Source organism: Heteronotia binoei, chromosome 20, assembly GCF_032191835.1.
Source record: "Heteronotia binoei isolate CCM8104 ecotype False Entrance Well chromosome 20, APGP_CSIRO_Hbin_v1, whole genome shotgun sequence".
In the NCBI taxonomy this organism is placed as follows: Eukaryota; Metazoa; Chordata; class Lepidosauria; order Squamata; family Gekkonidae; genus Heteronotia; species Heteronotia binoei.
In genome coordinates this window covers 22,713,011-22,725,997 of record NC_083242.1, presented here as the reverse complement: position 1 = coordinate 22,725,997, position 12,987 = coordinate 22,713,011, and positions in this window count along the sequence as shown.

The following is a 12,987-nucleotide window of genomic DNA, read 5'->3' as shown; positions in this document are numbered from 1 at the left end:
GCTCTATAACATAGCCATAGTTCACCACGTTTTGGCACAATGCTTGAACATGGGAGAACACCTGAAGCTGCCTTCTACTGGATCAGACCCTCGGTCCATCAAGGTCAGTATTGTCTACTCAGACTGGCAACAGCTTTCCAGAATCTCATGGCCTTTTTAATTGGAGATGCTGGGGACTGAACCTAGGAAGAATAGCAGAAAATAGTTGGTTTTTATACCCCTCTTCTATCTGCTCTAAAGAGCCTCAAAGCAGTTTACAATCACCTTCCCTTCCTCTCCCCCCACAAGAGGAACCTTCAGAGGCAGGTAGGGCAGAGAGAGCTCTAAGGAAACTGAGACTGGTCCATGGCCACCCAGCTGACTTCATGCGGAAGAGGAATGGGGAATCAAACCCGGTTCTTCAGACTGCAATCTGGGAACTCCCACATAACAAGCAAATGCTCCATCACAGAGCTACAGCCCCTCCCCAGGCAGTGGGTTTTTGTTCTTAGGAATTATTTGCAATTAATCAAAAAAAGCTGCCTTTGTAATCCACAGTGGGAAAGGCAAGGTCTAAATATTTAAATAAATAAAGGCACAAATGATAGTGATACACACATACATACACACATATGCATATACATACATCACACACACACGATCTGAGTAGACTGTTGGAAACCACCCCTGAGGCCCACTTCACACAGTTAAAGTTGCCCATGACAATTTGACTGCAGATAGGGAATAAACATGCTGCATGTTCATTATATCCAACACAGGCAGATGACCAGTTTGTTTGACTGTCCATTTCTCACTACAAGTAGAGGAGAATCTTTCCAGTATCAGTTTTAAGAGGAGGAGGAGGAGGAGGAGGAAGAGTTGGATTTACACACCACTCTTCACTCAGAGTATCAGAGCAGCTTACACTCCAGAGCCAGTTTGGTGTAATGGTTAAGTGTGTGGACTCTTATCTGGGAGAACCGGGTTTGATTCCCCACTCCTCCACATGCACCTGCTGATGTGACCTGGGGTCAGCCATAGCTCTGGCACAGGTGGTCCTTGAAAGGGCAGCTGCTGTGAGAGCCCTCTCCAGCCCCACCCACCTCACAGGGTGTCTGTTGTGGGGGAGGAAGGGAAAGGAGATTGTAGGCTGCTCTGAGACTCTGTCCTTGAAAGGGCAGCTGCTGTGAGAGCCCTCTCAGCCCCACCCACCTCTCAGGGTGTCTGTCGTGAGGGAAGAAGGGAAAGGAGATTGTGAGCCGCTTTGAGAATCTGTCCTTGAAAGGGCAGCTGCTGTGAGAGCCCTCTCAGCCCCACCCACCTCTCAGGGTGTCTGTTGTGAGGGAGGAAGGTAAAGGAAATTGTAGGCCACTCTGAGACTCTGTCCTTGAAAGGGCAGCTGCTGTGAGAGCCCTCTCAGCCCCACCCACCTCACAGGGTGTCTGTTGTGGGGGAGGAAGGTAAAGCAGATTGTGAGCCGCTCTGGGACTCTTCGGCGTGGAGGGCGGGATATAAATCCAATATCATCTTCTTCCTCACTCTCCTTCCCCTTCTCTCCCCACAACAGACACCTCAGGTGGGGCTGAGAGAGTCCTGAGAGAACCATGATTGACCAAGGTCCCCCAGCTGGTTGCACGTGGAGGAAGAGTGGGGAATCAAACCCGGTTCTCCAGAGTAGAGTCTGCCGCTCTTAACCGCTACCCAAAACTGGCTCTCAAGGAGCGGTGGGGGGCTGTGTTGGGAACCCTTCCTGAGCTCTCTAGCATGCCGCAGAAGTGCTAGCCCCTCCCCGCCATCCTGAACACGTTTAAAGCATAATTTGACTTCCTTCCTTGTTGCCCAGTCCTGGGCCAGGTGAGGAAGGTGCCGCCTGACTCCAAGTGCTTCTGGACATGTGGAAGAGAGCAAAGACTGTGTTTTTAGGGGGGGGGGGGAATGCATTATCAAGCAGCAGAGGTTGAGCACATTTTTCCATGGCGGAAAGATTTTACCGTTCAAACTCCTATTACTGCTTCATACAGCCAGAAGCAGCCAAAGGAGCTTATCAAGGGCGTTGAAAAAAGAAAAGCAGATGAGACACCACTCTCTTCGCTATTTGCTTTTGAAATAAGAGGCATAATTAAAACTTCCCATCTCCGACGTGGTCAAGCTTCACAAGGAACACGGAGGCGGTGAAACAGGGCCAGGAAGCCTCTAAGCAGCCAATCCTGTTCAGCACACAGGCTGCCAAAGTGGGGGAGGAGAGGAGGAGGAGGTTAGATTTATATCCTGCCTTTCACTTAAAACTGGGGAAGGCGATGGCAAACCACCCCGTAAAAAGTCTGCCGTGAAAACGTTGTGAAAGCAACGTCACCAGAAATGACTGGTGCTTGCACAGGGGACCTTTCCTTTCCTTTCCTTTCACTTAAAGCATATGAACATACGAAGCTGCCTTCTACTGAATCAGACCCTCGGTCCATCAAAGTCAGTATTGTCTACTCAGACTGGCAGTGGCTCTCCAGGGTCTCAAGATGAGGTTTTTCACACTTATTTGCCTGGACCCTTTTAGTTGGAGATCCCAGGGATTGAACCTGGGACCATCTGCTTACCAAACAGATGCGCTACCACTGAGCCATCGTCCCTCCCCAGCCTTCTTGAATTTTACAATCTTTTACAGTTTGCAATCTCCTTCCCTTCCTCTCCCCACAACAGACACCTTGTGGTGTAGGTGAGACTGAGAGAGCTCTCAGAGAACTGCTATTGAGAGAACAGCTCTGCTGAGCCCGTAAGCGGAGGGTGGGATATAAATCTGATAAAATAAAAATAATTAAATTGTGGCAGACTCAAGCTCACACCAGCAGCTGCATCTGGAAACGTGCAGAATCAAACCCAGTTCTCCTAGATTAGAGTCTGCGCACTTAACCACTTCGCCAAACTTTCTCTCAAGAGAATGCTCAGTCATTTTCCCGATTCCTTTTCCCAAGAGCTGTCACCCTCTGTCAAAGTCTCCCCCCACCCCACCCCCACTGTTTGACTGCAGAGGTGGAAGAGGCATCCTCCTGGTCACGGAAATGGCTGTCATCTCTCTGCAGTAAGAGGGAGAACGAGACAGGCAGAACTCTGGATCTACGCTGGTGCCTCAACCAAGAATGCAACCCTATTCAGTTACTCCAATCTAAGCACCTCAAAATTATGTCAAGTGACCACCTCCCTTTTTCTATTGGCCATCTTCAAGTACATGAAGGGCTGTCCTATAGAGCAGGGGTGGCCAACGGTAGCTCTCCAGATGTTTTTTGCCTACAACTACCATCAGCCCCAGCCATTGGCCATGCTGGCTGGGGCTGATGGGAGTTGTAGGCAAAAAAACATCTGGAGAGCTACCTTTGGCTACCCCTGATATAGAGGGTGGTGTGGAATTGTTTTCTGTGACTGCAGAAGGTAGGACCAGAACCAAGGGGTTGAAATTAAATCAAAAGAGTTTTCCGGCTCAACATTAGGAAGAACTTCCTGACCATTAGAGCGATTCCTCAGTGGAACAGGCTTCCTCGGGAGGTAGTCGGCTCTCCTTCCTTGGAGGTTTTTAAACAGAGGCTAGATGGCCATCTGACAGCGATGAAGATCCTGTGAATGTAGGGGGAGGTATTTGTGAGTTTCCTGCATTGTGCAGGGGGTTGGACTAGATGATCCTGGAGGTCCCCTCCAACTCTATGAGCAGTGGTTAGATGAGAAAAGGTCCCTAAATCCCATTAAGCCTCTAACACTTTTGTAATGTTGAGAACCTGGACTGGGCACTATCACAGAATACGGCCACCATGGGGTGTTGGGTCAAATCCTAAATACTGGGAGGCTGCAAGTGGAACATCCTCTTATGATGGAGGCAGCTGGTTTCCGAATGGGCACTCCCTGCAGATATGAAGATGCACCATCCTCGGTTCTTTGGTAGGAAAGTCAGGATTAGCTGTTTCCTTTGGGGAAAAGCAAATGGCTGCCAGGAAGCCTGCTGATGGGGACCACATTGGGGATTGCTGTGTGGGACTAGGGTTAAATTTCCTACGTTGCCATGAAGCCCCCCAGTTGGGCCAAGCAGACCCCTTCAGTGTTCCCTCACAGCCATGATTTGTAGCATTTGTTGCTCCTTTTTACAAGTAATTCATAGAATCATAGAATAGGCTCATAGAGTTTAAAGGGACCTCCAGGGACATCTAGTCCAACCCCCTGCACAAAGCAGGAAATTCACAAATCCCCCCCCCCCCATTGGTTTCCACCCCTGCAGATTACCTGTGTGGGGTTCCATTCCTCCTATCTTCATTTCCTACTTTTACTTTTTGCAATATTTATTGATTTGGTGTAGTTTGGTGTAGTGGTTAAGTATGTGGACTCTTATCTGGGAGAAGCGGGTTTGATTCCCTAATCCTACACTTGCTGCAGCTGCTGGAATGTCCTTGGCTCAGAAATAACTCTCACCAGAGTTGTCCTTGAAAGGGCAGCTTCTGTGAGAGCCCTCTCAGCCCCACCCACCTCACAGGGTTTGTTGTGGGGGAGGAAGAGAAAGGAGATTGTGAGCCACTCTGAGACTCTGAGGTTCAGATTGGAGGGCAGGATACAAATCCAACGTCGTCGTCTTAGTCTTCTTTTTCTCCTCCTCCATTTGACTTCACTTGTAATCAGTTGCCCTCGCCTTCTTACTATTCCCGATCCACCATAAAGATGGTGATGGAAAAAAGGATTGCCTCTTATGCTAACGTGAAGGTGTGTAAACTCTCCCGAATGCCTACATGTGAAAAATGTTCCAGACGGAGTTCATTTGATTGCCCACACCTGTGTAAATTGTGCTGCATTTATCTAAAGCTCTTAGAAGCCATTCAAATGAATTAGTAATAACCAGTTCAGAGAAGGTCTTTCATAATCATTATATTACTGCAATCTGGGTTATTTTCATTGCTTGAAAAAGAGAGGTCAACCAATCTGGCAAATCTGATCATCCACAATTGAAGAGAACCAATTAGACCTGTTGGCTGATAACACCATAACCTAATCAGAGAGTCCTCGAAGGATACGACCCGTTAGCGTCTCCAACACATCAGGGGATTGAATAATTCATTGTATCTCCCTCCCACCACCTCCAGAAAGCTCTTCTTTTGTTCAAGTCATTACAGTGATAGGGGAGGCAGGTGTCTTAGCTTCATTTTGATTGTCAGATGAGGAACAAGATGTGACAGGAGTCTCTGATGATGGACACCTGACAGTGGTGAGGCAGGTTTCATAATGTGGCCTAAATCTGCCACCTAATCAGATCTGGAAATAGCATCAGGTCTTGCAGAGAATGGCCTGGAAAAGGGAAGACAACGTTGAGAACCCGCCCCATGAGCCTTGACCCGCATAGCCCAGGCAAGCTTGATCTTGTCTGATCTCAAAAGCTAAGCAGGATCAACTCTGGCAAGTGCTTGGGTGGGAGACCACCTTGGAATACCAGCAGTCAGGAGGGCAGGGGCAGGCTCTATTCAGCCACCTCTCTGAATATCCTCCAGGCCCCCAGTAGGGGTCAGTCACCAGAGGTCACCAGGACTTCCAGCTTTCTTCTCTGGCAAGTACTTGGATGGGAGACCTCCTTGGAATACCAGCAGTCAGGAGGACAGAGGCAGGCTTTATTCAGCCACCTCCCTGAATATCCTCCAGGACCCCAGTATGGGTCAGTCACCAGAGGTTACCATCACTTCCAGGGGCAGGCAGACACACACACACACACAAATATACAAAAGGAAAAAAGAGAAGAGACCCCTGGAAGAAGGCAGTGGACCACAGAGCAGTGGGATGAGAGGCCATAATCTCGCCACCGATCCTGGCTCTAGTATTAGTAACCCTTGACTATGGACATGATATTTCGTTCTGTGGCCTGAAGATCTTTTTTGTGGGCAGGGGGGTGTTTCATTTTGGTGGGGAGGCCTTCTGGAGAGAACGAGCACAAGCTGATGGCTCTGGGTGGGAGGTAGATCGAACCCCTCCGGTGAACTGGGACCCAAAGGTGGGGGCAGCAACTGTGACCGGTCGTTTTTGGGGGGGCTGTGTCTTTGTGTGCATGAAGAGGGATTTGTTATTCTTCAAAATCAGGTCCTGCAAGAAAAATCACAGGAGAAAAATATATAAATCCCATGCCTCCCCATCCCCCCCCCCCAAAAAAAACCTATTCCTCACGCAGAGGCTTCTAAAAGCTCTCGAGGAAACGGATTTCCTCACTACTCTCATTCCCCCCCCCCTTTAACTGACTCCCAACTGCTCTTCAAACCCCATGCCTTCAGGACCCTGCTCAGACATCCCAATTTTACAGGGAGATTTGGACTATTTTCCAAAGTGATATTTCTCTGCATGTCTGGGGAGTCTCCCCCCGCCCAGACAATATGTAGAAACACCCACCCTGTGTTACATGACTTTCGTAACAGTCACGAGTCACCCCATTGACTGTTCAACACAATGATTTCTATTTGTGTCCACGTCTGCTCACAAAACACGAGGGCGGGGGCGGGATTAGCCGTTGCCCTGTTTTTTCCCTGCCTGCTGTTCTATTGTTTCATCATTTTTGTTGTAAACCATCGTGAAGACATTTGTAGAAAGGCGGCAGAGAAGCCCTTCAAATAAACAACGCATGAAGTTACAAAACGAACCATTCCAGCTTTCAGTCTAGAAGGGTTTGCTGGTGTATATTCCGCTCATTCCCACTGTCAGCTAAGAGATCCTCTTGGGATGTGGCTCTGCAGGTGTAGCTATGAGCACGTTGATCAGCCTCCGTGAGGCCTCTGTGAAGCAGCATCATGATCGATGCAAGGAAACCAGGCTACCCACTAAGAAGGTACCCACTCTGATCTCTCTTTACTTGGACCCCCACCCCCACCCACCCACACAGAAGAATATATGCATGCAATTTGACCAGGAATGGTTTGATAAAGATAAGCTCCAGAAGGACTGGAACACTGAGAGTTTGTTAAAGAGGGGTGGGGAAAATATCTGTCTCCTAAAAGATAATCTTTGAGGTGGGAATTTAGAGTGGGTTCCAAGTTGCCTCCCCCCCACCACCATGTAATTTCCTGCAGGACTCAATTTATCTTCTTCTAAGGTGGAGGCCACTGAATTTCATTCCCTACTTCAAATTAATTGTGAAGACTTACATTGTCCGCCCTGAAATCTACTTCCCATCAATTTCTAGAATTACAGAAGAGGGGAAGGAAGAAAATACATTCTTTGTATCCCACACCCTCCACACCATTTTAGAATGTTCTGTAACTACAGATTTCTCTATCATGTCTCTCCCCAACAATTCACATTTTCCACTAATCCCAGGTTTAGACCCAAGACGGCTCCAACTAACTGCCTTTGCTGCAGGAAGAAGATAGTGGATTTATATCCAGCCCTCCACTTTGAAGAGTCTCAGAGCGGCTCACAATCTCCTTTCCCTTCCTCCCCCACAACAGACACCCTGTGAGGTGGGTGGGGCTGGAGAGGGCTCTCACAGCAGCTGCCCTTTCAAGGACCACCTCTGCCAGAGCTATGGCTGACCCCAGGTCACATCAGCAGGTGCGAGTGAAGGAGTGGGGAATCAAACCCGGTTCTCCCTGATAAGAGTCCGCACACTTAACCACTACACCGAACTGGCAAGGCATGGGTGTGACTTCAGGATCTTATCTGAAGCTGAGGTAAGTTCAGCTTGGCCAGGGGTGGCCAAACTGTGGCTCGGGAGCCACATGTGGATCTTTCACACATATTGTGTGGCTATTTTCCTTCCTTCCTCCCAGCTTTCAAATGTCTGACATTCATGTCTTGCAGCTCTCAAACATCTGGCATTCATGTCTTGTGACTCTCAAACATCCGTCATTCATTCTATGCGGCTCTAACCTTAAGCAAGTTTGGCCACCCCTGATCTAGGCCATTTGACTGAATCCAATTGGAAAGGGGGAGGAGAAGGAAAAGAAAAAAGTTCCCATCACCCTGCAGGCCCCAGCTTCCTCGAAGCAACTTCTAAGCGGAGCTGTTCACCATTGGAGAAATGGGCTGTTATGTTGGTGGTTCCTTTTTTAAAAAAAGAGACAGAGAATCTGAAAGTCCTCTCAAGTTCATCTCATTAAGCCTGAAGCCCAGAGAAGATGAAAATTATATACAAGATCAATGGGAAGGAGCCAAAGGGAAGATTTATTGATCTGGTATGTCTAGGTGAGGTGATGAGGCAGAACAGAGAAGGAGGGGGAAATTACAGTGGACAAGAGCACCCAGGCCTGGGTAATCAAGTCCAGCTCTTCTCTGCATCTTACTTTACTTTGCACTGTTGCTCCCTGATCACCAAAATCAGAGCTCGCTACCAAAGGAATAAACATATGCACAGCTATTTTAAAAGCTGATTTGAAACAAAGGAGTGGGTTGGGCCCAATTCTGAAGCATGTTTACTTCTGGCTACCAGTTGCATTGGAGGGGACAGATGTGTAGGATGGCTTGGTTACAGGCCTTTCCAGAGTCACCTGGTAGCCACTATGGGGACACAAAGGATGCTGGACAGATCCAACAAACTGATCTATCATTAGCCATGATAACTCAATGGAATCCCAATGGTCAGAGAGCTCTAAGTACCTATTGGCATTTCCTTCATGCCCTACTTGTAGGCTATATCTGATTGGTCTATTATGGGGAACAGGATCCTGGATTAGATGGCACCAAATCTGGTCCAGCAGGGCTCAGCGAATATTCTTTCAGGGGAGGATGCTCCCCCAACCCACACTTTCTGCACAGTTTCAGAGGGCAGCTACACTGGGCTGCAGTTGAACATCTAGATTCAAGTCCAGTGGCTCCTTAGAAACCAGCAAGATGAGTTATATGGGAAGTCTTGAAAGCTCACACCCTGAAAATCTTCACTGGACTCCAGTCTAGCTTTTCTTCCTGCACATTCTCTGATTTGTTTTCCAGTATCCCGAATTCCAGGAATCAACTCTTCACCAGGCTTCCTTCCAGGCCTGCAGCTAACCAGGGGCCCATGGGGCCTGGCCCCTGAACAGTTTGGGGGGGGGGGGCTCACCCACAGGCTGCCCCTGTCTTCTGTGCAATTTAAATTGGGGTGGAGGGGCACCCAGGAGCAGCTGCTGCCCCTCCCATGCCATTTAAAGGGCCCACAAATCAGCTGATTGGTCAGGTCCAAATAGCATGGGAGGAGTGGCAGGAGCAGTCACCAGCCTCCTGAGTTATTTAAATGTCTCCCTCCCCCTGGGGCACCCATGGGCCCTAGTTACGGGGCTGCTTCCTGCCTGCCTGTAAGGTTTTGCCCAGAATCTATCACAAAACTGCCCGGGGGGGGGGGGGGGGGAGGTTCCATCATGCTCTGCGAGATGCGAATGCTAACCTAACTGGGGAGAGCTCTGAAGCAGCACCATGGACAGAGCACATGGCTGGTGCACTCGTGTGGGAAGGAAGCTGTTGTTGTCCACAGCTGCAAAATCAACCAGGAACCCCGTGACTACTTGGAGGAGAAGACAACCCTGCCCACTGCCTCCCACTCTGTATGGCTCTGCTCAGCTATGTATGGCTTTGCTCACCATGCTGGATTCCTCGTCTGATGAAGTGTGCTTAAGAGCACACGAAAGCTTCTGTTCTAAATAAAAAATGGGTTGGTCTTAAAGGTGCCACTTGACTCCTGCTTTGTTCAACTGCTTCAGACCAACACGGCTGCCCGCTTGGATCCATCTCTGAGATGCCACTCCACTCCTCTTTCATTTTGCCTTGCCCACGTCAACTCCTGCAAGTCCTTCCCCATTAAATGACTCAGAGCGGGTTCAAGAGATCAGTTTATTGAGAGCTACGTGACATGCTAGACGGACGTTGCTAAAACTGCTTTTGGTGGGCCGTTGACCCCTACATATACCTTTCAAGTGACTGCTCCACATTCAAGTGCTAAGCGCCAAAAGCATTCCTTCCTGCCAAAGTTCTTTCACACAAATGCTCCTTTTTTTTTGCAGGTGCAAGTAGTTCACTGTGAACAAGACATTTTGGCCTCGACCACAGGGCGGGAGAGGTTACAGGATGCTTTCAAAGGAATGCCAGAGGTAGCAGCTAAGCTGAAAGAAAGCAGGGTTACTGCGAGACAAGCAATGCATATAACATTGTGAAGGCTAGAGGTCAGCATACCTATCATGGCAAGAGTACTCTTGACACCATGTGGTGCCAGAGTCTGCAAGGACCACAACATTGTGCAGGGCATGCACACTTGCCATTGGCGCCTGCAGGCTCTATCATTTACCCTGCAAGCTTAAACAGAGTTGCAACTAGGGAGGGACACAGAAAGTGAAGGTGGTTCGGTTCATTTCGCAGTTGGTTGGGTTGCTTGATTTTAGTGGTTTGTTTCATTTCATTTTTAAATTTCCTGAATGGTTCATAGTTTATTGGCTGGTTCTGTTTCGGAAGGCAGAGAACAGCCCCTGAGTGGTCTAGAGACATCAAACGTATGGCAAACTCTTCAGTGCACTCTCCTCTGCCTGCTCTCCAAGTTTGGTGCAAGTTGGAATTCAGGGGGCTGAGCTACAGCCCCCCAAAGCCGGTGATCCCAGTAAACTGTTCTCCTAGGAACACGTCAAGCTAGGAAAAGAAAAGGAAACCACCCTGCAGCTTCTGGTCCATTTCATTCACTTGGAAGGGAACGAAATGGACTAGAAGTGGCAGCTCCACTCTCCCCAGCCTTCTGATAAATTCCCAGTGAAACTGACTAGAAGCCAAAGGGGCTGGGGGAAAAGAAGAATTTATTGAATTTATACTGAATTTATACCCCGCCCCTATACTCTAAATCTCAGAGAAGCTTACAATCTCCTTTACCTCCCCCCCCCCCAAAAAAAGACAACCTGTGAGGTAGGTCGGGCTGAGAGAGCTCTCCCAGAAGCTGCCCTTTCAAGGACAGCTCTGTGAGAGCTATGGCTCGCCCAGGGCCATTCCAGCAGCTGCAAGTGGAGGAGTGGAGAATCAAACCCCATTCTCCCTGATAAGAGTCTGCACAACCACCAAACTGGCTCTCTCAAAAACCACTGCAAAAAGTGGAGCTAGAGCATCTGGTCAATTTCACTAGAAACTGACTAGAAGGTAAAGGGAAGGGGAAAGCAAAGTTGCAGAATCTAGTCAGTTTCACTGGAAAGTGACCAGAAGCACAGGGACCTGGGGATTCACGCCAGACTATGTGGAAAAATGAACCAAATGTGAACCAAGCAACATGCCAAGAAAAAAGGCCAGCTAATTTTCATGTTTGGGTGCAGCCAGATCAGACCAACCAGTTCAGAATTAATTTTTAGCATGATTAATTATTTGTGGTTTGTCTTGTAGCCTTCAAAGTCCACTATAGAGAACGGATTGAGAAGAGTAACTGCTTAGACTGCGCTGTTGGGTGTTTTGTGTGTGTTAATTAATATTGATTATAAGCCCATTTGACAAGACAAGGAAGAGGAGACAGAGATGGCGAGTGGAGTGCGGTGGGGTGGGAGTAAACTGGATTACTCCTTCCTAGCAAGTCCTCAAGGTGTTCTTCCTGCTGAGAGGGTCTTCAGGCTGAGAGGGAGCAGTTTGCCTAATGAGTTCATGGCCAGGGGGAGATTTGAACCCAGGACTCATTTCCTCAACTTGGGTGACATCCGGGCTCTTTGCACCTTCCACAGTCATGCCAGTGTGCTGAGCTGTATTCATGCTTCTGAGAAGCGAAGCACAGAAGGGCAACAGCTGCCCATCAACCCAGGATCACTGGATCAGCGATGAGGTGGGATCTTCCTTTCCCTCCTCTCAAGAGTGGAAGAGCAAAGAGTAGGCAGGCACACGGTGGCTTGCCTCGGCACCGCCTTCTCACAGCTGCCCCCTCTGGATTCTCTCCAGCAGGGCTTCCCAAACCCCATGGAGCCTGAAAAGCAAAAACACACTTGGGAGATTGATGAAGACGTCCCCCTTTGCCTGCGGAGGCTCTGCTGGGCTTCCAGGGAGCAGCACGACAGGCGAACTCACTCCCTTCGGAGAGAGCAGCAGCAGCTGCAATTAGCTGCTCTCACTGGCTTCATCTTTCTGCAATGCGGGGGGGGGGGAGCGGCCTTGTCAAAACAGCTCCAGCTGTTTTCATAACATTTCAACCCCCTGTCAAAAGGTTAGCCCCCCCCCCCAACCTGCACTCAGGCACTTCAGGTGCCCCGGCTTGGAGAGAGCCCCCCCTTCCCCAGCTGCTCCCGCCTCCCCTCCCCTTTCTGAGCCCATCTCTAGCAAGTGAGCAGGGCAGGAGCAGGCCAGGCTGGGGCGAGAAGCCCCCGGGACCGCTGCAAAGACACAACCTCCGCCAGAGGATGACGGGGCCCATTCGGCTTCCCCGGGAGAGGGTGGAAGAGGCTCGCAGGGGTCAGGCCGAACCCCACACCATCCCCTCTCCCCCTCCCCACAGGGATTGCAAGCATTATCAAAGTGGCTGACTCATTCCAGGCCTTTTGGCCCCCTTCCTTGGAGGCTTGGGGTGGTGTAGTGCAGGGGTGGCCAACTTTAGTTCTCCAGATGTTTTTTTGCCTATAACTCCCATCAGCCCCAGCCATTGGCCATGCTGGCTGGGGCTGATGGGAGTTGTAAGCAAAAAAACCTCTGGAGAGCTACCGTTGGCCACCCCTGGTGTAGTGCATAGTTCTCTCCTCCTCCCCTGCACCCGCTCCACAGCTCTGGGCAGGAGGCTACATGGAGAGAGGAAGCAAAAGACCAGCTCAGGGCCACCAAACAAATGTCACGGCCAGCAGGGGTTGTTCTCTAAGAAGCTTATACTTGGAATAAAACCCAGAATAAAACTTCGTTATTCTACTGCTTCAGACCAATATGCCTGCCCACCTGAATCTACTCTCTGCGTGTTCCTTCCTGCTCAGATCCCCAGACTGGAGTCCCACTGAGCAGAGCTCCGGGCAGCTCTGCCTTGCTACAAGGCCTGACTCTCCTCAGCCAGTTCTCTGAGCTTCCCCCAGCCCAACTCCTCTTTCATCCTGAGGCTATTCAAGTGGGAGCTCCAGA